The sequence below is a fragment of the Amblyomma maculatum genome, chromosome 3 (genome assembly GCF_055883805.1).
Source record: "Amblyomma maculatum isolate TAMU_Amacu chromosome 3, ASM5588380v1, whole genome shotgun sequence".
In the NCBI taxonomy this organism is placed as follows: Eukaryota; Metazoa; Arthropoda; class Arachnida; order Ixodida; family Ixodidae; genus Amblyomma; species Amblyomma maculatum.
Genome location: NC_139346.1, coordinates 208,462,359 through 208,485,593, shown reverse-complemented (window position 1 = coordinate 208,485,593; position 23,235 = coordinate 208,462,359).

Here is a 23,235-nt window from a genome sequence, read left to right as displayed (position 1 = left end):
GTAATGTCACATTCCATCGGCCAGTCCGGAGTAGCACATTTCTGCTGACGCCGGCGTCTCCTGCATAGTTGTTCACAGCTAGATTCGGTGACGTCACTGTAGTTAGAGCAAGTGAATCCTTCGATGCGGGTGGAAATGGTGAGCGGCTCCAATACAGTTTTCAAAATCCTAACTTATGGTCCACTTTACGCCTGTGACTGAAAACAGCTAAAAGCACGGCCTTACACTTTTAAAGCAAATAAAATCTATTGGGAGCCCTTGAAATTGTGTCTGCGCGCTCTTTAAATAGCAGTATTGGCTTGCGACCATTATATTTCACCAAAGTGTGTCGTGCAGCCCAGAATCGAAATTTCATTCTTCGTACAATGAAGGCACATTCCGCCTCCTCTCTCTCTCTTCCTCTAGCGATTTCTCCAGCTACAGCAGCGACGCTATCGGCCCCGCCAAAAGAGCGTCAATCAACTAGAGCCACAAAGAAGTCGAGATGTAGAAAAAATTACCTCAGTTTGAAATGCGCATTTCCACGGAGGTACCCAACCAACAGACTGAAATATTTTTTTGCTTGCCGATGGTGGCACTGAAATGCATTTTCTTTTGTCCTGTATTGCCCTCCTGCTTGGTCTATATTGACTGCAGTATGTTCTAAATAAAAAAAAAATAAAATAAAAAATATTGAGAATTTGTGACCAGCTAAAAATGTTCGCCCGTTATATGAACGCGGCCTCATGTTTTACACTACAGTTCTAAGTTTAGTATTCGAAGTTTAGTTCAAAGGTCATATCTTTCGTAAGGTGTCATCAGTGAGGCAAGAACGGCAGGCAGTTGAGCTTCGTAAAGAAGATATTGCGATTACTGATACAGAAAGCACAGGGCACGCCGAGAAGAGGCAGACCGATGAATCGTGTTGGTATCTACACCGTTTCTGCACACGTCCCATCTTTTTTGTGCCACTTCAGCGTGATATCTCCTATATATAAAAACAATTTCAGACACACTTAATATCTGCTCCAAGGAAATGACGCGGTAGCGACATTGGTTCCGGGTGTTTTCTGACTGAAAAATCAAACGATGCGCATTGAATACTGCGAAAACATCCCCCGAACGTAGAACGTTCAAAGAGCGCGTACCACCCATGCGTAGGTTCTACGCCGCTAAAGCTACACTGCTGCACGCCACCTCTTTGGGCAATGGACTACAGCAGATCGCGAATGACAACCGCATGACGGCGCCGCTATGCCGCGTCAATCAAATAGGTTATGAAATTCCTCTAAGCAACAAGCAAATGCAAAGCGCTCTTTGCTGGTCGCTTAATTACTAGTCGCTTCTGTAATTTCTCGACTACTGACTCCAAGGACGCGGATTCGATTCTGTCCCGGTGGCCGCGTTTCGGTGGAATCGAAATGAACGGTCCCGGTGTACTGTGTGATGTTGGTTTCGTTAGTATTGCCGAGCTCTCAAATATGTCGTACTAGTAGGCCGAGTCACTTTGAAACGTTAAATATCTACACGTGTATCAAACCAATACAAATAACTACTTTAATCGCTCACAGTCGAATTAGCATACAATCGTAGGATACCATATTACCTGGAAGACCACATAATATAATCTTGTCTCTACATGTAAGCATCCAAAGCTTGCCTTGGTGGCATCAGCGTTTCTGGTTGGATACCTGCAGGGTTTTTGGCTGGAATACCGACTGAATGTTTTGGTAATTTTTCGTCTCACAAAATAATTAGATTATCAGGTTAATTCGTTTGAGACATTCACCAACATTTATCTCTTACTACAAGTCGTTTTGAAAAAATATGTTTTTTCTTTCTTTCTTTTGTTTTTTTTTTTTTCAGACGTCCACGTGTGACGCGGGTTTCTTAGACACAACGCTAGCGCCACGTTTTATGATAAACGGTAGCCTTAGAACAGTTGCTCTAGAATCGACAGGACAAACGCCGGTGCAACCCGTATTCCTGGGCATGGACTGTTATCGCAGGCAAATGTATCTGCAGGCTACTGGACGCGACACGAAATAAAATACTGGGAAATAGAGAGCTCAGCTTACCGACAGCCGCTTGCTGCGAGATTTCTTCTTCATCTACATTACTCACAACAAAGCTAGAGCGCGTTCCACAATCATTTCCACGATATTCCCAAGAAATCATCATGCCGGTGCAACCCGTATTCCTGGACATAGACAGTTATCGCAGGCAAATGTACCTGCAGGCTACTGGACGCGAAGCGAAATAGAGAGCTCAGCTTACCGACAGCAGCTTGCTGCGAGATTTCTTCTTCATCTACATTACTCACAACAAAGCTAGCGCGCGTTCCACAATATTTCCACGATATTCCCTAGAAATCACTTAAGCATTTATGCAACAATTGTGGAAACTGCGAGTATCCAATAAAAAAAAGGGAACCTTATAGAGAGCCAAATTTGGTGTAAACAAGATCTCTTAATTATGAAACTTTTAAACAGTGTTATTTGGTTTAGTCTTCAAAATACCAGTATGGAAATTACCGCGATGTGACTCAACAGGAAGAGAGTTGCCTCGTCATCATCATCAGCATCAGCAGCAGCAGCAGCAGCAGCAGCAGCTTGCGGACTATATACCCACTTCAGAGCAAAGGCATCTCCCATGGTACTCCAATTAACCCGGTCCTGTGTTAGCAGCATCCACTTGAACCCTGCGAACTTCTTAACCTCATCCGTCCACATAACTCTCTGCCACCTCGTGACGCTTTTCTTCCCTTGGAATCCAGATTGTTAGCCTAAGCGACCATCGGTTATCTTCTCTTCGCACTGCATTCCCTGCCCATGCCCATCTTCTTCTTGATTTTCACTAAAATGTGTTTAACTTGAGTTACTCTGAAAGAAAGTTAGATGGGCGGATGAGGTTAAGAAGTTTGCAGGGGTAAAGAGGATGCATCTAGCACAGGACCGGGTTAATTGGAGAGGTACTGGAGAGGCATTCGCCATGCAGTTGGTATAGTCCGGCTGATGATGATGATGACTCTGACCCACTATACATGCTTCCTATCTCTTAAAGTTACACCTACCATTCCCTTTTCGTTCGCCTCTACGTTTCAGCCCCATAGGTGAGTGCAGGTAAGATTCAACTGTTACATATTTTCCTCTTGAGCGATACCGGTAAGAAACTAGCCCTAATCTGCTAGTACTTGTCAAATGCTCTCCATCCTAATCTTATTTTCCTAGTTATTTCCCTTTCATGATCCGGATCTGCCGTTATTGTACATGCCCTAAGTAGACATATTCGCCTACCACTTCCAGGGCTTCGCTACCTACCGTAAACTGTTGTTCCTTCCCGAGGCTGTTAAACGATACCTTAGATTTCTTCCTATTGATTCTTACGCCTATCATTCTGCTTTTCCTGTCCAGGTCATCATCATGTTCTGCCATTCATCCCCTGAGTTGCTTCCCAAGACAATGTCATCAGCAAATTCGCTTCCCAAGACAATGCCATCAGCGAATCGCAGATTACTGAGGTATTCTCCATCAACCCTTATCCCTAACTGCTCTCATTCCAGGTCTCTGAATACTTCCTCTAATAAAGCTGTGAATAGTATACTTTCTGTGTCGAACGCTTTTCACCTACTTAATAGCTTTGATAGCTCCGCCAATTGTATCCAGTTTGTTGATTTGGAGGCCTTCGTACTTTGGTGTTTAATAAATATTTTGTCTGCCTAGATAATTTACCGATCCTCTCGAACTATCCAACCGCCCACTTCTACTGGTATTCAGTAATGATATCTCTTTAAGATGTCGTTAATGCTTCTACACTAAGATCGTCTTCCTCGGTTAAAGCTGAATATCTATTCTGTAGCGAGATCCTAATTCTTCTATCTTCCCTCTCATCTATAATTTGTTGATGGGCTTCTTCCTCTTTCTTTCCATCTTCAAATCTATCTTAATTCGACACCTTACCATCCTGTGGTCACTGCATCGCACCTTTACGATTACCTCTACATCCCGCCTAATTAAAGGGTTAGAACACAGTATGAAGTGAATTTCCTTTTTAGTCTCCCCCTTAGGGCTTTTTCATGTCCAGAGTTGTTGACGAATGATACATTTTCATTGAATTTTTCTGACCAAATAATTTGTTTACAGCTTATTTGTTTTTCAATTGCATATTCAAGAATATCTCGGTAAGCAATATTTTAGACCACTCTTTTAGCATTGATAAATTATTGCTATCCAAACTATAACAATGTTCCAGGCATTTACAAGCGCTCATCTATTCCTTCCCTGTCCTTTCACTCTTGTATTCTCTTCTAGATATTGGGCTAGGTTCATTACAACATGCAGCACAATTTAACTCAGCAGCATGCTGTTCTGGTTTACAAGACTACACACTTCAAGTATTTACTTCGGGAACTGTCGCAAATGTTAATCTTTTCTTTTTTTTCACAGCTCGTTAAATGACGCACATCAACGAACGGTGCTTGGCAGCTAAATTTCTCGCTTTGTGTCTGTAGCTGATGGCGTTCATGAGTCGTGACACAAGGATCATTAAAAAAAATTAGAAGTACGAGTAGCGAAAAGAGAGAGAGAACTTTATTGTCGGGGGTAGTGCTACTGGGTGTTGTTTCTTGTTACACCTTTGTTTCCTTCATCTGCTTAGAATGTATTTATGTGCCCCCCAGGGATGCAAAAGTTTAGAATCAGCGAGGGACTGTTCTTCGGTGTTTCTATATCCTGGGCGGTGACAGTAGTGTCGTCTTTGAGTTGTGTAACCCATGCTTCTAGATTATTTGAGGCTGTGTCCTCTCTTAGTTTTCGAAAGCTGTCCTAGTCCTAATTTTGGATTTCGCTGGTGTTGACTTGTGTGCTGTAGTGTGGAAGGTGATTTGTATGATGCAATGATCGCTGCCTGTTGGGTTTCCTGTGTTCAGCCATTTCGCTCCTATTATGTTTTATTGGAGGTTAGGTCCGGCATTATATTTCTGCTTACGCTGTTCCCTGTGCACGTATATATGCTTGAGGGTCATTGAGAAGACAGAGTCATAAGTCTCTCGGGGCTTCCCATAGTTTAATTCCTTTTTTTGTTAGATTTTATACATCCCCATTCCACGTGGGGAGTGCTGAAGTATCCTACCACTAGGAGTTGCGCTCCTTTGGCTAGCGTAATTGTTTTCTTTAAAAGATCAGTTAAGTTAGTGCCTTTGTCCCATGGCGGGCTATAGATATTTAGGATGAACCGGATTTTACCTCCACGTTTCTTGGGTACTATCTCCGATAGCGTATAATTCGCCTGGACACTATCGAATTCGGGGTGTATGCCTGTAATGTTTATCTGTATTAAGGTTGCTTTGAGCTGTTTCTTGTTGGTACCCGCATCTTTCTCAATGGAAAGTTCGATATCCGGCCAGGCTGGTATGTCCTTTATTCTCTTGGAGAGCAACGATGTCAGGTTTATTAATTTGAGCTAGAATTTGCAGTAGGTCCTCTTTAGACTTACAGCCTATGGAATTCCACTGCCACACGTTAATTTCTTGTTGGCAGGGAGCATGCTGTTCTTGAACCTTCTGAAGTACATAGGTGATATTTGTTGCCCAAATTTCCATTTATACTTTGAGTAGTTGCAACAGCTCTCGCAATTTGCTATCGAATTTTGCTTCCAGCCTTTTCTCTAGTTTTTCTAGGTCATATTTTTAATCAGGTCCTGATTTGTCATTCACCTCGGGCCGTTTGTTAGTTTTTGTTTGTTTTCTTTTGGGGGGAGAAATTACATGGGGCTCCATCACTGTTTCAGCTGTACGTTTAGGTCTCTGGTTGATGTCGATTCCGTAGCCTTATCAGTAGGTATGGAGGGTATAAGGTTAGACAGATTAGGTTTTGAGTGGTTCGTTCCTATTTTCTGGCTGTTTCTGGACAGCATCGGTGCAGGATTTTTAAGAAGGGGTAGTATGTGTTCTCCCAGTGTTTGGGAATCTTTCAATGCAGAAAGTTCTGCTTTATGGCTCTCATTGACTTTAAGAAGCTCCCTCGACTGCATCTTGAGGTCTTCGATCTTGCCGTCGTGGTTAAACGAGACTCTCTGCACGAGGCAGCGGAGCTACAGAGCCAGTAGCAGGCCTGTGCATTTTCTTTTCTTTCTTCCTACAGCCACAACAACAACAGCTCCGTAGGGCTAGGAACAGCCACATTTCACCCACTACGATATGTAGAGCCGGGCTTCGCGTGGCGCTATTGTGCCGAAGAAGGAAAAGAAAATGCACGGGCCTGCTACTGGCTCTGTTGCTGAGCCACCTCCGCTGCCTCGTGCGGACAGAGGAGAAGAAAAAAAACTTGGTTCACAGGAAGGGAAAGGCGCAGTATCTGTCACACTTATTTCTGTGAACACCTGAACCGCGCCGTAAGGGTAGGGAGGAAGGTGGGAGTGAAGGTGGAAAGAGAGAAAGAGGAGCCGTAGTGGAGGGCTACGGAGTAATTTCGACCCCCTGGGGATCTTTAACGTGCGCTGACATCGCACAGCACACGGACGCCTCTTCGTTTCGCCTCCATCGAAACGCAGTCGCCGAGGCCGAGTTCGAACCCGGGCACTTCGGACAGTAGTCGGGCGTTTTACCATTACACCACCCCGGCGGGGCGCAGACAGAAGAGAAAATAGAGACGAAAAGAAAATATAAAAGAAAGGAAAGGAGAACAGAAAATAGAGAAGAAAGAAAAGGAAGAGGGAGAGAAAGACGCGCGCCGCAACAACAGCCGCCGTCCACCACCGAAACGGTGGCGGGTGCAATGACGGCCTACAACAGAAAAAATTCAGTGGCAGGCCAGCCCCCGCCGCAAGCGGCGGTGACCCACCTGCCCCAGCCCCATCAGGGGAAGCCGCTACGGGGCTGGGACTGGTAGGTCAACGCCGCTTGAGGCGGGGGCTAGCCTGCCACCGAATGTTTATCTGTTGTAGGCCGTCATTGTTGCGTTGTTGTGGCTGTAGGAAGAAGGAAAAAAAAATGCGCGGGCCTGCTACTGGCTCTGTAGCTGAGCCACCTCCGCTGCCTCGGGCAGATAGAAGAGAAAATAGAGAAAAAAGAAAAGGAGGAGGAAGAGAAAGACGCGCGCCGCAACAACAGCCGTCGTCCACCATCGAAACGGTGGCGGGTGCAATGACGGCCTACAATAGCGCGAGGCAGGAGAGGTGGCTCAGCTGCGGAGCCAGTAGCAGGCCCGTGCATTTTCTTTTCCTTCTTCCAACAGCCACAACAACAACGGTGCCCTCTGTGTGTATGAAGGATCTGATTGGCTTGACGAGTGATTTAAGCTTACTTGTTGTGTGCCACCCATGCGAGTGAGTCATCTCTCTCTGTCGCTCTTCACCGTTAAACCACTAGGCTAAACGGCACTCCACAAAAGCCTCGGTGACGCTGATGGCTCGAAAAGCTGGCGTCGTAAAGCTTTCACTTCAAGAGGAACGCTTTTATTGCAATGATTTTCTTTTTGCGAACTTTATTGCCTCAGGGCATAAAAGCAATGTTATGATGGACGAATGGTGTGGTCAAATAAAAAAGGTTGGCTGATGCAATGAAATCGAGGAGTGAATGCTTTTTATTTCAATACAGCTTTATTGCCGACCAGAACACGATACCACACCGCATCTTCAGCCTTTGTAGAGGAGAACGACATATTGCTTCGATGGCGACAGCTCTACATCTTGACACCTTTGATTGCTCCTTGTAGACAATTCTGGGGAAGTATGGGCATAAATGAGCAACAGCATCGTCAAAAATGTTATTTCAAATAGAGCGAACGATAGCACCACAGCCCCCTTAGATTTTTGGAGAGTCTTAACACCCTCCCGATCAACCGAGAAAATATAAATTCAGACTTTTGTCAGGCTGTTGCGTATTTGTACAGACTTCCTTAGATAGAAATAATGCATCTTCACGCTTTTTTCCTGTACGTAGGACAATTTTGGCTTGTCGTGGCTGCATAACGCAGCTCCTACTATGACTCTTCTCACGTCATTAAACAGCTGCGGGGTATATAAAATTAGACCGAATCCAGTTGCTTAGGTGCTAATACTAACGAGAAATTATAATTTCTAACCTTTCAGCCTCTAGGAGGCCGTGCATGTACCAGGAATACAAGATCTGATATTAACGGTTACGGACAGTTTCTTCTGACCTTGTGGTGTACAGGGTGCCCTGTTGATTCGTGCAGGGGTCTTAAATAACAAAGTGTGATATCCAGAAAGAATACCAGGGTAGCACCGCAGCTCAGCGTGCATAAGATCGAGAATGTTACATATTCAAAATAAAAATAATGATCGATACGAGATTTTTCAACCAATAATTCGTGAAGCGTTACATCAAAAGCTCTTAACGGCTCCATTTTTTGAAACGATACCTTTAGGAGCTCGGTGCGTCATGAAATTTCTCGCGGTCATGACGCCTCATGGTCGTGAAACTGCTTACTAATGCTGTGGGAGATGTTTTTACTATCTCAGTACACAGTGCACGTGCCAGGTCGAGCTTCCTGATTGTTGTGCGGCGCCGATTGCGGTATATTTTCTAGTTGTTGGGACAGAGTTTAGCTCTCCCTTCAAGCACGTATTGCTTCCGCACATTTTTTCTCGCCCTATTTTTTTAAAATATAGCTATATCAACTTTTACAAAGCTTGGGAGGTGCTTATACTCCGCCTAATTCACGATATAGCGAACTTTTTTTTTTCATTCTTACTAGTTTATTTTTATCTTTCTTTTTCTTTTTTTTTCTTTTTTATTGTAGGAACTGCAAAACATTCAACCGGTCCCATCTAACAGAAATATGGCACCGACGACCCTTCGTGGCTTATGCTTTCATTGTCCACTTGATATGCAGAGAGTTCGAGTTCGAACCCATATATCGCCAAATTTACTTGATTTAGATTCTTGTATCTCTGAAATAGCCTTTTTAGAAGAACCACCTCGCCAAATTTAGCGCATGGGCAGCTGGTACAAGCTGTTTTCTCTTTTTTGTGAGTAAAATTTTTAAAGCCATATAGTAAATGCCAAATGCTGTTCCCTGGTTAAGAAAGAAGCTGAATACAGACTTTAGTTACTCACCAACATTGTAGAATTTAATCCCTGAAATGAGTGAGTACAAAAAAGTGCACTGTTAGCATTTAAACGTAATGCCTCGCCGATTGCAATAGATGCCGGCGTGGCGGGGAGCAAACAGGCGCTCTCCGTGCGCCCGAGCGACGGTAGCAGCCTAATATAAGCGGTCCTGTTTTCCGTTATTCGTGCACTATACAATGGCACCTCTGTTCTCAGCCGGTCGCGATGTGATGGAGCGAATGGCAAAAGGCGAAAATGGTAACATCGAGAGCGTGTTTCTGCGTTTCATTTTACGTGCCTTCTTGCCAAAAGGTCCGCAAAGTGTATACGTCGTTTCCACGGGTATCCTATTTCACTCGGGACCATTTCTTCATTCTCTACAATCGTCAACTTGCCGTCTAATTACTAATTCAATGTTGCATGATCGTGTTGTGATCACGCGGTTTCGGCTTCTAGGCTCGCTGTCACTGGCAACCGAATTTGCCCCGGAGCTTACAGTAGTATCTCCAGCTGCCTTTACGTTAATGGTTGCCCTTGTCAGTTAATTATGCCCTTGTCAGTTAAAATGTCAATGCGCGATAGCGGCGGATAGTCGCCCGCTCAAAATGTAGGGCATCCGCATAACATTAATGAAAACGGGCGCTTCTCGAGTGTGCACTTACCAACTGACTTCCCATGCAATCCACCTGTTTCGAAAATAGGAGAAGAAACAAGCAGTAATAAGAAACATTTTGTCTGTACGCAGAATAACAAATTAGTTAATGCCCCTTCTGTCTTTCCCTTTCTCATTTATAGTCTGCGTGAAAACTAAACGTCAGGTAAAAGTCGCGCTCATTTCATGTACTTACTATTTCATCCATCGGCTTTGACTTGCATGTGTTGAATCCCTGAAATACAGGTAAGCAAAACTGCACTGTTAACTGTGATGTTATATATGCGCATATGTAGCACAAGGTTCACACATTGAGGGGGGAGGGAGGTGCAAGTCTCGTCAACCGCAGCGCTGCAAAGCCCATTCGTTTCAAAGAGTTTCCGACCTTGATTCTCAAAGCGGCAGGATCCGGCCAGACTTAGAAAGTGTATTGTTCGTTCGCTTGTGAACAAAAAGTTTCCGAATTCCAAGTTTCCACGACACCGCACAGCTGTACTTGCGGCATTTGACTAAGCCGAAATCTACCAGTGACTGACAGGGGCCCTCACCGTGACACTGCACCTGATGTCTGCTATGTGCGTCACTTGTTGTGGATGTGTCCATCAACGACTCACATTAGACAACGGATCATGAAGGTGGGCCTGCGGTGGAATCGCGATTGTGATTATGAGAAATGGACAATCGCTACACTGCCAACCTCTGCGAATACATAAGCGCAACTGGACTTTACTCCTTCTTTTAGCTTTCTATCTCCTGCATCCCATTCCCCCTTTCTCAACTTAGACCGTATGGCAAACTTTTCGAAAAAAAAAAAGACTAAGCCGAAATGATGTTGTCTTATTTCATCAAGGTGGCGCGAAATTACCTTGCCGCGCTCCTAAACAAATATGGCAAAATAATTTTGAAAACTGAATTAATTACATTACTAATTACTTTACTAAACATCGGAAAGTGTAAATAAATGCATTACTAATTACTCCTCCCTTAAAGTAAAGACATTACATTGCAATTACTTCTGCTCAGCAATGCAATTACTTTTGAATATTTCCTAGTTTTCATCCACGCAAAAAAATAAAGAAGTAAACCTAGTAAACAAACAACCTCTTCTCTCCAGACGCGACGAACACATTCATTCGCCTTTCCGCCAAACTCCCTCCGAGAAAATTATTCCTTCTCTCTCTCTCTCTCTCTCTCTCTCTCTCTCTCTCTCTCTCTCTCTCTCTCTCTCTCTCTCTCTCTCTCTCTCTCTCCTACAGCACGCCTCATTACGAAAACAGGGAAACAGCGAAAAACAAAAACAGAAAAATAGTTGAACGTTCGTCACTTCAATTGCGATCAAGACAGAAACGAGCGGTGAGCCCAGCTCTGCAGCGTCTTACTGACATAGTTGTCTTCCACCGTTTGAAATCTTCGAAAGAAGCTAGATTATTTGATGCTTCCGTGATCTCAGCAATCGACCTTGACACCTTATTGTGCTCAGTAATGTTCACTCCATGGACCTTTCCGCTCTTTCTCCCCCATCCCACCCCACCCTCTTCCCGCGGCAAAGAGTGTAACCAGGAACCACTGCGCGAGTTTTGTGCTCCGGCAGTCTTGCAGCATCGGTCCCTTCTGTGGCTCCTTGGCGCCTTACGTAAATTTTCTGCTTGGGAAGTGGTTGCGACTGCAGATAGGATAACCGCAGTAAGTGGCTACTCAACACGCCACAGATCTTAGACGCAGAATTATACTCAATTCTGTCTTTTTTGTTGTTGTTGTTGTTGTTGTTGTTGTTGTTGTTTATCTGTTACACTGGCGCAGGCTTGCCGTGCGTCTCTCTTGCTTTCGCCTCTCTCTGCCGTGTTGTGGAGTGAAAAAGCAGTGGTGCACTTTAGTAAAAATAATTTCGAAAGCTCTGCCGTGTTGTGGAGTGACAAAGCAGTGGTGCACTTTAGTAAAAATAATTTCGAAAGGAATTTATTACTTTTCCTGCAAAATTACTGCCCCAAAGTAACTAATTACGTTACTAAATTACTAGACCAGAAAGTAAATAATTACAATAAAGTTACTGGGAAAATTAGTTAATTTCATTACTGTAATTCATTTGCTGCCGTGTCTGCCCCTAAAAGGTGTAGAATGTCCTCATATATCTGTGCACCCTACATCCGGCAGATTCGAAACGCTACCTGATCCGCCCCAAATTAAGAAGTCTGGTTGCATAATTTTTCTCACCTTGAGGAAGTTTCCGCCACCCTCGCCGCCTACCTTGAGTTTCGATAAGCTGCTTATGTCAAACTTGCCGAAGCAAGACATGATTTTCTTCATAAATCCGAGTCCTGCAAGTAAGAAAGAAAAATCGCTTCAAAAACCTTATCGATAGCAGCTGGGAGGTCATTGCGCATGCGCGTGCTTATACTTCAATCGCGTACATTCCTTCTAGCTTCTGGACGCACGAAAGTTTTCTCTTCGAAAGGATATCAGTAAACTTTCAGTTCTAGCGCCGGCCTTCGTTTCTCCTTGCCCTGCGTTCGCCTTCATTACTTCTTTCAATACTCGTAATGGTCGACCGGCCTGGCACGACATGCCTATGCACGTCACTGCTTATAGACAAAGTATTTTCACTCGCAAAAGCTGTATGTACGCTCACTGTTCTGTAGTGTATAGCCTAAAGCGGTTGCCGCGTTTATTCGTTCTATACGTGGCGTTTGGCTTCAAGGCACGAGAGCACGTGTTTTTAGGTAGCTCTGGCGGTCACGTTGCTATTCGGTACAAATGAAATAAAAGAAAACCACATTAAAGAACTTTGGGCTTTTACTCTAGCCCCCCTGCGCCAATTTCGTGAAGCACTAATTTACTTAAATGTCTCATAAAAGTACGGCAAAGCTAACTTCACCCGGCGATGCCGTGAGCGTAGAAACCTTAACACCTGTTTATTCCTGTAACACGAAAACTGAACATGCAGCATTGTCCCCGTCTGCAAGTTCACAAGCTAATGCACAACTGGCGTGAACATTAATACGTGCTGTATGATACACATCAACGAACAACAGCTGTGTCTGCCATCCGCGCCTGCCTGTGTCTGCCATTGAATTCGCGCCTTTCAACCGTTTCTCATGTTTCGCAACTTCCCTTACGCTGTGAAGGCACGCTGCTACCAAAACGGCTATTCTAGGCGGGAAGGTGTCAGAAGAGAGTCCATGGGCAAAGCGACTTTGCTCGGCCACTAACCCCTCTGTGAGCTTATTTTGAAGTCATCGTAATAAGCGTACCAGTCAACTCCGCACACTCGCGACGTTTTCGCTTCCCGCTATGAAACCACGCTACTTGTTTTGTTCCTCTACACAAAACAAAAATGCACTGGTCCGGAATTGTACACTGACCCGGAATCTAGCATATGCAGCGCCGCTTAGAGGCATCTAGGCAATGCAGGCAATAAGCGGACGCGTTTGCAATACTTCAATAGTCAAGCAGCACCTAACGCTCGAGGACTTCATCAAACGAAAGACTACATCGAGCTGCACTGCCGGACAGGTATGCGCAAAACAGACTGATTAAAGGACGAGCCACTTTTAAATATGCGGAAGCACATTTGAGCCTCTCGCGAAAACCACTGTTTGACGACTGACACGTAGCTTAACTATTATCCATCGAAGATGTTAGCTTATAAACAGCTGATAGTGCTTGTATATACCAACATTGTCTCTCTGCATTATCTGTCTGCAGTGCGAGTATGCCAGCTATTCGGCAAGGCTTTTGCTGCTTCCAAATTCCTCTAAGAATAACACACTACATTAGGCCTCCAATCAAGTGATTGAATCCGGGCTGACACGCGATTCGCACGTCCCCAACTGGCTGGCGTTCCCGGCTGGTTGTATCGGCATACCGGCTAATCACAGTCTGTTAATCGCTTATATACGTATAGATTCACGTGGTTAGTACCTTTTTCCAAATCCAGCTGGGCGTGATTGCAAGCGATGCAAGCGAGAAGCATGATGGCGGTGCCCAAGACTGTGATCTTCATGGTTGCCTCTGGATGTAGTAGCCCTCTCTGCTCCTGCACGTTCACCGCTGCTGTGTTGCGGCCTGGTCAGCCTTTTAACCACTCCCGGATGCCGCTATACGCTGAACGCTGCTTCTGATTGCACATTTGCACCTGAACTGACAGTCGTTGGTATGTCAGATTGCGTGCCCCTTGCACCTTCAGGAGCATTGTTGTTGCAGCATGAAGGCGGTAAGTTGAAGAGACGATGGCGTGAGTGCCGTGGGCTCCTTCGACACGTGTCCACTATGACCTAAAGCCTTCCTGTCGGCCCAAAACGAGATTTCTAAAAGGCAAGAAAGTGTACACCGACGATGCAGTCTAGGCTCACGCGACGACAAAGATTACCGGGCAATTGAATGTCTTCTTGTCAGGTGCTTTGCTTATAGCAGCCCTTACTGGAACGACATCACGGCACCGGCGTTCGTAACTGAGATACCGATGCAAGCGCTTGTGGTGTTTGTACTTGTAATGATAGAAAAACATGAGCAGCTGGTTGGACGTAACCAACGACAAATATGATTCCTTCTGAATCTACCTCATGGATAGCTTTACTTAAGACCGGCCCTTGCGTTTTATTTATTTATTTATTTATTTATTTATTTATTTATTTATTTATTTATTTATTTATTTATTTATTTATTTATTTATTTATTTATTTATTTATTTATTTATTTATTTATTTATTTATTTATTTATTTATTTATTTATTTATTTATTTATTTATTTATTTATTTATTTTTCACCACAGCACCAAGCAGAATTACAATGGTGGAGGGTACATACAAGAAAACGTAACATAAGCAATCAGCCACGGAAACAGCTCAACATATCGCATTCAAAAATCGAAAACAAAGCAAAACAGATAAAATCTCACAGCACCACAAAACTGAAAAACTGATGGCAATTTGTTCCAATCGCGTATTGTTTTGGTATGATCTTGCCGCCGGCGCGATGCTCAACGGTATTGGCAAGTTCGACTATTTGGACCAGTGGTGTCATTTCGAATGGAAATGTGGTGGGAAAGAGTCTAGCTTCTCAACTGGTAACGCCAAAGCAGCAGTACACTGCTGGGTGCTGTAATACAGGCAGGTGTTTCTATGTCATTTATGTCCCGTTGCTCCATAGCGCTGCTACTTGAGAAGTTAAATCTGGCTATGTATACCCTCATAATGTGAACAGCAATGTGAGTTATGGTTACGTTCTGATCAATTAAAACTGCCATTATCATAGTGCTTGAAGTCAAACCTAGATAAATTCTAAAAGTGCTAAAAGTGAGTTCCTTGCCAGCCAGAGATTCGCTAATCACGACCTGAATATCAAGTGCGAGTGGTACAGCAAGGAAACCAGGAAACCGGGAAAAGATGCCATCACTGATCCACCTGTAACTATCCTAGCGATAAAATACACCAGGCGGTTATAAAAACTGCTAGAGTGGAAGTCGCCTATACCGACCAATGGGCTGGGGTGAAGCCTGCAGCGGCCATCTTGAGAGGGTCAAGAAGCGGCCTGCCAAACGCTTGGGAGCGCTGTTGGCCGGCGTTGCCAGTGTGTTTCAAGAGTTTAAAGGGTTTTTATGTTTTGATGCAATTCTGTGGGCTGTCAGGTGAGTCATACTGAACTTCTCCGAATCAATTTCAACCACCTGAATTTTTAAAGACTTCGACGATATCCGAGTACTGTGGCATTTGTTAGCTCTACTCAGTGCGAAAGTCGCAGCTCAACCTCAATGTGAAACCTTTGAGTCAAGGTATAGCAACGCTAGTATTGCATAGTTGCGTAGCTCATGTGGGGTATAACAGCACTGGATTGATTGCAAGACTTAATTAAGCATAGTGAATTAATTAACCGCTATTAAACTTTGGACCTCATGCGATATCGTCGACTCATACGTTCTTAGACAGCTTATTCCGAGAACAACTGCACTACTATGAATCTAGGTCTTGATGAATCACTGCTAATTAGCTAGTTGTGAATAAAAATAAAATTTATATATGATATAGCTAAAAATCGTATATCGTTAGATTCCTTATGCTGAGCATATATGCACTGCACTGACTGCACTTCTTAATTAATTACCACAAATTAGTTAATTGTGATTAAAAATTGAAAGGTATGCTATACTTTTAAGTCGTATATCGTAGCGTAGCTAATATCTACTACTGTTGTACTAAACTGATGTCATTGCTCCTCACTAAGGTCCTAACTTCTGATGATCATTAATTATGATTAAAATTGAATTTAGGCCCACTGCAGTGCTAAAGGCTCCCTCTGAGGCTTAAAGTATGCCTCAGTTCAGTTCAGTTCAGGCGTTCAGTCGTGTCCGACTCTTCGTGACCCTATGGACCATGTCACGCCACGCTTTCCGGTCTCTCACTATCTTCTTAACATCACATAGCTTCATCTGCAATGCCTCGAGAATGCCATCTAACCATCGCGTTCGCTGCCTACCCCTTCTCCGGCGACCCTCAACCTTTCCCAACATCAAATCTTTCTCCAGCGACTCCTCTCTTCTCATCAGATGACCAAAGTAGCTGAGCTTTAACTTGAGAATTTTACCCTCCAATGAGCAGTCAGGGTTTATGGTCGACAATATAGACTGATTTGATCTTCTGGCAGTCCAAGGAACTCTTAAGAGTCTTCGCCAGCACCACAATTCAAACGCGTCAATTCTTCGGCGGTCAGCCTTTTTCACAGTCCAACTCTCGCATCCATACATCACAACTGAAAAGACCATAGCACGGGTTATACGGATCTTGGTTGCCAGACTAATGTCTCTGCTCTTTACTAGGCGGTCAAGGCTAACCATTGCTCTCTTTCCCAGAAGCAGGCGTCTCCTAATTTCATGGCTGCAGTCTCCTTCCGAGGTAATCTTGGCGCCCAAGAACAGAAAATCTGTCACAGCTTCCACTTCTTGTCCATTGATGCTCCAGGACTTGATAGGGCAAGACGCCATGATCTTCGTCTTTTTAATGTTCAGTTTAAGCCCAAACTTCTCACTCTCTTCTTGTACGCGCATCAGAAGTCTCTTGAGTTCCACTTCACTTTCTGCCATTAAAGTGGTATCATCCGCATATCTAAGGTTGTTGATACGTTTTCCAGCAATCTTCACTCCAGCTGAAGACTCGTCCAGACCAGCCTTTCTCATGATGCACTCTGCATATAGGTTAAATAGGCAGGGCGACAGTATGCAGCCTTGCCTCACCCCTTTCTCAATCGGAAACCAATCAGTAAGACCATGCCCAATTCTGACTGTGGCCTCTTGCCCTTCATAAAGGTTCCTGAGGAGACAGATGAGGTGAATTGGAACTCCCATCTCTTGGAGAGCTTGCCACAATCTGCTGTGATCTACGCAGTCAAACGCTTTCGCATAATCAATAAAGCAGAAGTAAATGGGTTTCTGGAACTCTCTTGCTTTTTCCATGATCCAGCGAAGGTTGGCAATTTGGTCTCTAGTTCCTCTGCCCTTGCGAAACCCAGCTTGCACGTCCGGAAGCTCCCGATCCACATACTGCTGCAGCCTACCTTGCAGGATTTTTAACATCACCTTGCTAGCATGCGAAATAAGCGCGATCGTGCGGTAGTTGGAACAATCTTTGGCACTGCCTTTCTTTGGAATGGGGATGTAAACTGACCTCCTCCAATCCTGTGGCCACTGCAGGGTTGTCCAAATCTTTTGACATAATGTATGCAGTGTGTTAACAGCGTCGTGGTCGAGGTTTTGAAGCAACTCAGCTGGAATACCATCAATTCCGTTAGCTTTGTTCTTAGCAAGGCTGGCTAAGGCCCGTTCAACTTCACTCTTCAGGATGCCCGGCTCGAGATCAGTAATCACAACCGGCTTATGTTGGGTTTGCACATCCGGGTCCTTCTTGTACAGTTCTTCTGTGTATTCCTGCCACCTCTTCTTTATCTCTGAGGCTTCAGTGAGGTCCTTGCCTCGTTTGTCCTTTATCACGCCCAGCTTAGCACAGAAGCTTCCTTTGATATCTTTGATTGTCTTATACAGAGCTCTTGTGTTCCTTAATTGGCTGTTGTCCTCAACTGCTTGACACTGTATGTTCAGGAAGGCATTCTTATCTCTCCTTGCTATTTTCTGAAAATCCGCATTGAGAACCTTGTATCTTTCTCTTTCCCCCATACCTTTTGCCATCCTCCTTTCCTCAGCTATTTGCAAAGCCTCTTCAGATAACCAGTTTGCTTTTTTGCATTTCTTTTGCTTTGGAACTACCTTAGTAGCAACTTCTTGTATTATATCACGAACATCAGTCCACATCTCTTCGGGCTCTTTGTCTTCTAGATCTAATTCTTGAAATCGATTCCTCACTTCCACAGCATATTCTAATGGAATCTGATCCAGATCATACCTGAAAGGCCTTCTAGTTTTCTGCGTTTTCCTCAATCGAAGCTTAATTTTGGCAACAAGAAGCTGATGATCGGTGCCACAATCGGCCCCAGGCCTTGTTTTTACTGCTTGTATAGCGCTTCTCCATCTCTGCCGGCAAATAATATAATCGATCTGATTCCTGTACAGACCGTCCGGTGAAATCCATGTGTACAGGCGCCTCTTGTGCTGTTGAAAATGAGTATTCGCTATGGTCAGGTTGTTTTCTTGACAGAACTCTACTAGCCTCTGCCCAGCTTCATTTGGCTCACCAAGACCGAACTTGCCTGTAATTCCGGATATTTCTTCACTCCCGACCTTAGCATTCCAGTCTCCTATGAGAAAAACGACGTCTGATGATGGGGTGCGGTCTAAAAGGCATTGTAGGTCCGCATAAAATCTCTCAACATCAGCTTCTTCAGCAGCAGTGGTCGGTGCATAGACTTGGATAACTGTTATGTTGAAAGGGTGACCTTGGATCCGAAGTGAAATCATTCGGTCGTTTTTGGGGTTGTACCCTAGCACTGCTTTGCCCATTCTTCTGTTTACTATGAGAGCGACCCCATTCCTTCTCTTGGATTCGTGCCCACAATAAAAGACATAATGGTCGCCGGAGTTAAATTCTCCCATTCCGGTCCACTTGAGTTCGCTGATACCCAAGATATCAATGTTCAATCTGTCCATTTCTCGCTTGACGATATCCAGTTTACCTTGCGTCATAGATCTTACATTCCATGTTGCTATGTGATATATCTCCTTGCAACATCGGACTTTCCGGTCGCTTCCCGACACATCCACAGCTGAGCGTCCTTAGTTCCGCCCTAAAGTAGAAAATAATATGCGAGGCAATTCGCGTTTCTTCATACGCTTTAATGCACTCGCTTGAGATGTGGAAGAGAACAGCCATGTAAGTTGTTAAAATAAAAGTAATTCGAACCATGAGCATGCCAGTGCATGCTGCAAACCTGAGTAACTACTGAATTTCATATTTTGAGAAAGCAAGAGAAGAAGCATAGCTTCCGAAGCTTTACAAGAAGAAACACATATAGTTATAAACCTGACCATCACACTGATCGAGACAACTTTATTAAGCTTAAAAGCAGCAGGTACTATCAAGTTCGTAGCGTTTGCTAACAAATAAACAAAACAAAAAGGAGCAACATTGATCCTTGTCGGTTATAGTTACTCAAAATTGCCAACAATATGAATACGAACGTCTAGCAGTTTATATTTTGGCAAATTTATCAAATTTACTGGCTGAACTATTCTTGCAATTGAAATAGCAAGTTGACGTAACAAATTATTAAAATTCAAGAAGTGCTACTTCATTAAAGTGTGAACAAGGCATGGTTTTCTCATTGGAATACATTATTCACCAATATTCCCATGGTTTGGATGAATTAGCCGCTAACCGCAATGCGACATCATCGCTACCAACTTTTTTTTTTAACTACAAATGCTGACACTAATCGCTGTTAATGCCATGCCGTCACAAATCACAAATAAAAACGCGCATATAGATTTCAGCTTGAGCCGGCGGAACGGCCAGCATAGAGCGAAAGGCGTTTCTTTTGAAGCATATACGTGCACCTGATCGCCCGTACCTATCACTCCGTATACCCCCGTTTCATGCGGCTACGAAAGAGAGCAGTAGAGTCGAACAATGAAATTGTTAACTTGGCACCCTACGACGTAAGCGGCAATATAGCGGCGGTAACGATGTTTTGAGACGGAGAGGTACACCGCAAGATCGATGCCGCATGCTTTGAACATTTCGCATCTACCTGGAAGATACCGGAAAAGACACCAATAAGAATATTAGGTATGTGGGTTCAATCGAATCAACGCTGTAGTCACACTTTTACCATGCTCAAAACAACAACACTACAAGTGACACGCTTGATCACCCCCATCACCAACAGGCGGCATGGCATGCGCGAAGAGGACACACTAAAACTAGTTAGAAACCTGGTAGTGAGCCGAATTATGTACAGCCTGCCCTACCAGTGCCTCAACAAGAGTGAAATACAACAAGCGGATGCCCTGCTACGCAAAGCGTATAAGACGGCGCTCCGATTACCGCGCAACACGTCTACAGAAAAGCTCATGGTGCTTGGATTGCAAAACACATTCGAAGAACTACGCGAGGCGCAGCTTGAGTCACAAAAACTCAGGCTGCTGCAGACAACGACGGGAAGAGCGCTCTTACAAAGACTCGGATACTGTGAGCAGATGCGAGAAATAGCGAGGACGGAAACGATCCCCGACGAATTTCGCAAGTCCCTCAAGGTAGCTCCAGTCCCGAGAAACATGGACCTTAACCTCCACCAAGGTAGAAGAGAAGCAAGGGCCGATTTTATTCAAAAAACATACGCTCCTCAAGTCACGACCGTGTATGCAGACGCGTTCTCGAGAGGAGGACACAACAAAATTGCAGTGGCCACGGTGGTCGATTCGTCTCTACGCGAAGTGACCAGCGCCTCTTCCGACACCGCACAGTAGAAGAGGCCGAGGAAGTAGCCGTTGCTCTAGCGGTGGCAGAGGGCAATAGAACTGGGCGGTCGCTAACGATACTCACGGACTCTCAAACAGCCTGTCGAAATTTCATGAATGGTAGGATTGGTCGTCACGCGCTCCGTATACTCCTCGAAGCGAGCGACAGAATTAAAAACCACAAAGAAAACAAGACCAGACACAAAAGTTTGTGGGTACCGGGGCACATGGGGTAGCAGAGAACCAAGAGGCCGACAGGATAGCTCGAGCATACACTACTTTCCGAGAATCCGACGAGTCCGCGGAACTTTTGCCAGCACCCAAGGCATACTCGACCATACTAGAAAACTATAGAGGAAAAAGAATGCGATATCCTCCAACGCACAGTTCTGTCACCAGAGAGGAAGCTGTCATATGGAGATAATTACAGACGGGTTCATACCGAAACCTACACATACTAAACAAAATGCATCCTACCATATACGCGGACAGATGTCCGTGGTGCGATGAAAAACCAACACTATATCACATCACATGGGCATGTCAAAACATAGATGTGGTCCCCAAAATTCGAAGCCCGAGTGCGGAGCAATGGGAGACTATGCTGTCCAGCGACCGCTGCGAAGACCAGCAAGGTCTGGTACAGCAAGCCCAACGGGCGGCAGTAGCCAGCGGAGCCCTGGACTGAGGGCAACCGACCATTGTGCAGAAGTGGACGAGGTCGACGGAGATGACTCTTGTGGATTCAACAAGCAGACATCTCAGAAGACGTCCCAAAAACCGCCAAGTAATATAGGGCTAAATAAAGTTTTTCCTTCCTTCCTTCCTTCCTTCCTTCCTTCCTTCCTTCCTTCCTTCCTTCCTTCCTTCCTTCCTTCCTTCCTTCCTTCCTTCCTTCCTTCCTTCCTTCCTTCCTTCCTTCCTTCCTTCCTTCCTTCCTTCCTTCCTTCCTTCCTTCCTTCCTTGAACATTTCGCCGGAAGGCAGCCGCGGCGTTTCTTCTTTTTTCTTTTTTAATTTTTGGCTACTACCGGTTCACAATGATGTCTATGATACATGACGAGTCTTTTAGCACTCACCACGTGGCAGAAAGAAGCGCGAGTCGACGTAAAAAGCCCTCAAGATACGCGCTGCAGCATAGACAGAGCCGCTGTTGTACTACCCAGTCAGGTTTTTCTTGGCTGCCATGAGGCGGCGCCACCCTACTCAAAACTCCAGCGCAATGCTCCTTTCCCACACTTGAATGCCCGCCATGGAACGCCACGCGACAGGAGCTATGGTGTGTGTCAAAACTCACACTTGCTACAAAACGTGTGACATATATATACTGCGTCTTTCCTTTCCTGCAAACCAATTATAATTATATGTAGCACTGCAACAATCGCCGATAAAGGGCAATTGATTGCAAAGGGATGGTAGGCTTTCGCCATTCTCCTCTAGATACATATAAGAGACCCTCTATTTTTTTTTTTTTTTTTTTTGGCCCGGAATAAACCGGTGTTTTTATACAGACTGTGGATTTGTGACTCATCCGGCGAAATGCATTCTCGCGGACCCGTTTCGAGGGCGGAGCCTTCAAATTTAAAGATATTTTGAAACCTCAGATAGGAGCATTTGCATCTCTATATATCTCTTTGAACGAAAGCGCTTCTGGCATAGCAGTCTGATTTCGATGACTTCTTCATTCCCGTAGCCATTTTTATAGAAAGTGTTGCTATATGGTCGCAATCAAGTTTAGCTTTGATATATGGCTATACTGTGACTTTTTAAATGACCATAATGCCATGGCTATGACCGGGCCAAGGCCTAAGGATAAAGCAAATTAGTCCCAATGAACACTAAGTAGGCGTAACAAAGCGCGGGTTATGAAATAAAGTCTGAATCCACATGGGCGTAATTGCGTTCCTATTGGCCTAACTGCGCGCGTGTTTAGCACTGAAGCTTAAAAGACTTAACTAAGCCTAAAAGTTGCGCTTAGCTATGGCTAAGTCACTGTATTCTTTTACCGAAAGTAACTGAACCAAAACGAAGATCATGGAAACCTTTCTCAGGAAAAGATGACATATCGAATACAATATAAGTGACGCAACTCATTAATACAATACAACTGGTGCAGTTTATTACATCAGTCTGATTCGTCAATGCTGGGTGCAGAAATGATCCTTTCTGCCTCTTTTGTCATGATGAGGTTCAAGTGTCGGTAAACACACACTTTTGTACGCCATCTCCTGCAAGACTGTTGTGGAACTTAATTCGCATGTGCATATTACTGAACCGCTCGCCGTTTCTTTTACATCATGACGAACGGCACAGGGAGATTCGGTGCAGCTGACACGTGACTGGCGTCACAGGTTTTTTACAATGACCTTGCCACCTTGCCGACAGCTCCAGATGCCTCGCCCAATCCCAAATAGCTCATTAAAACCCTATTTTACACTGCTTAAGGAGAATCCACTCACCGCTGTACACGTGAGCAGTCAGCTTTCCTGTGAGGTGAGGTTTCCTGTACAGTGTCGGCGTAATCTCATTTTTGGGGAATACTTGTGCCTGGTTGTCTAGACACTGTGTAGTAAAACAAAAACAAAAAAATCTTGATTCGGAAATTTTTGTTGTTTATACTTTTATTGTAGGCAATGA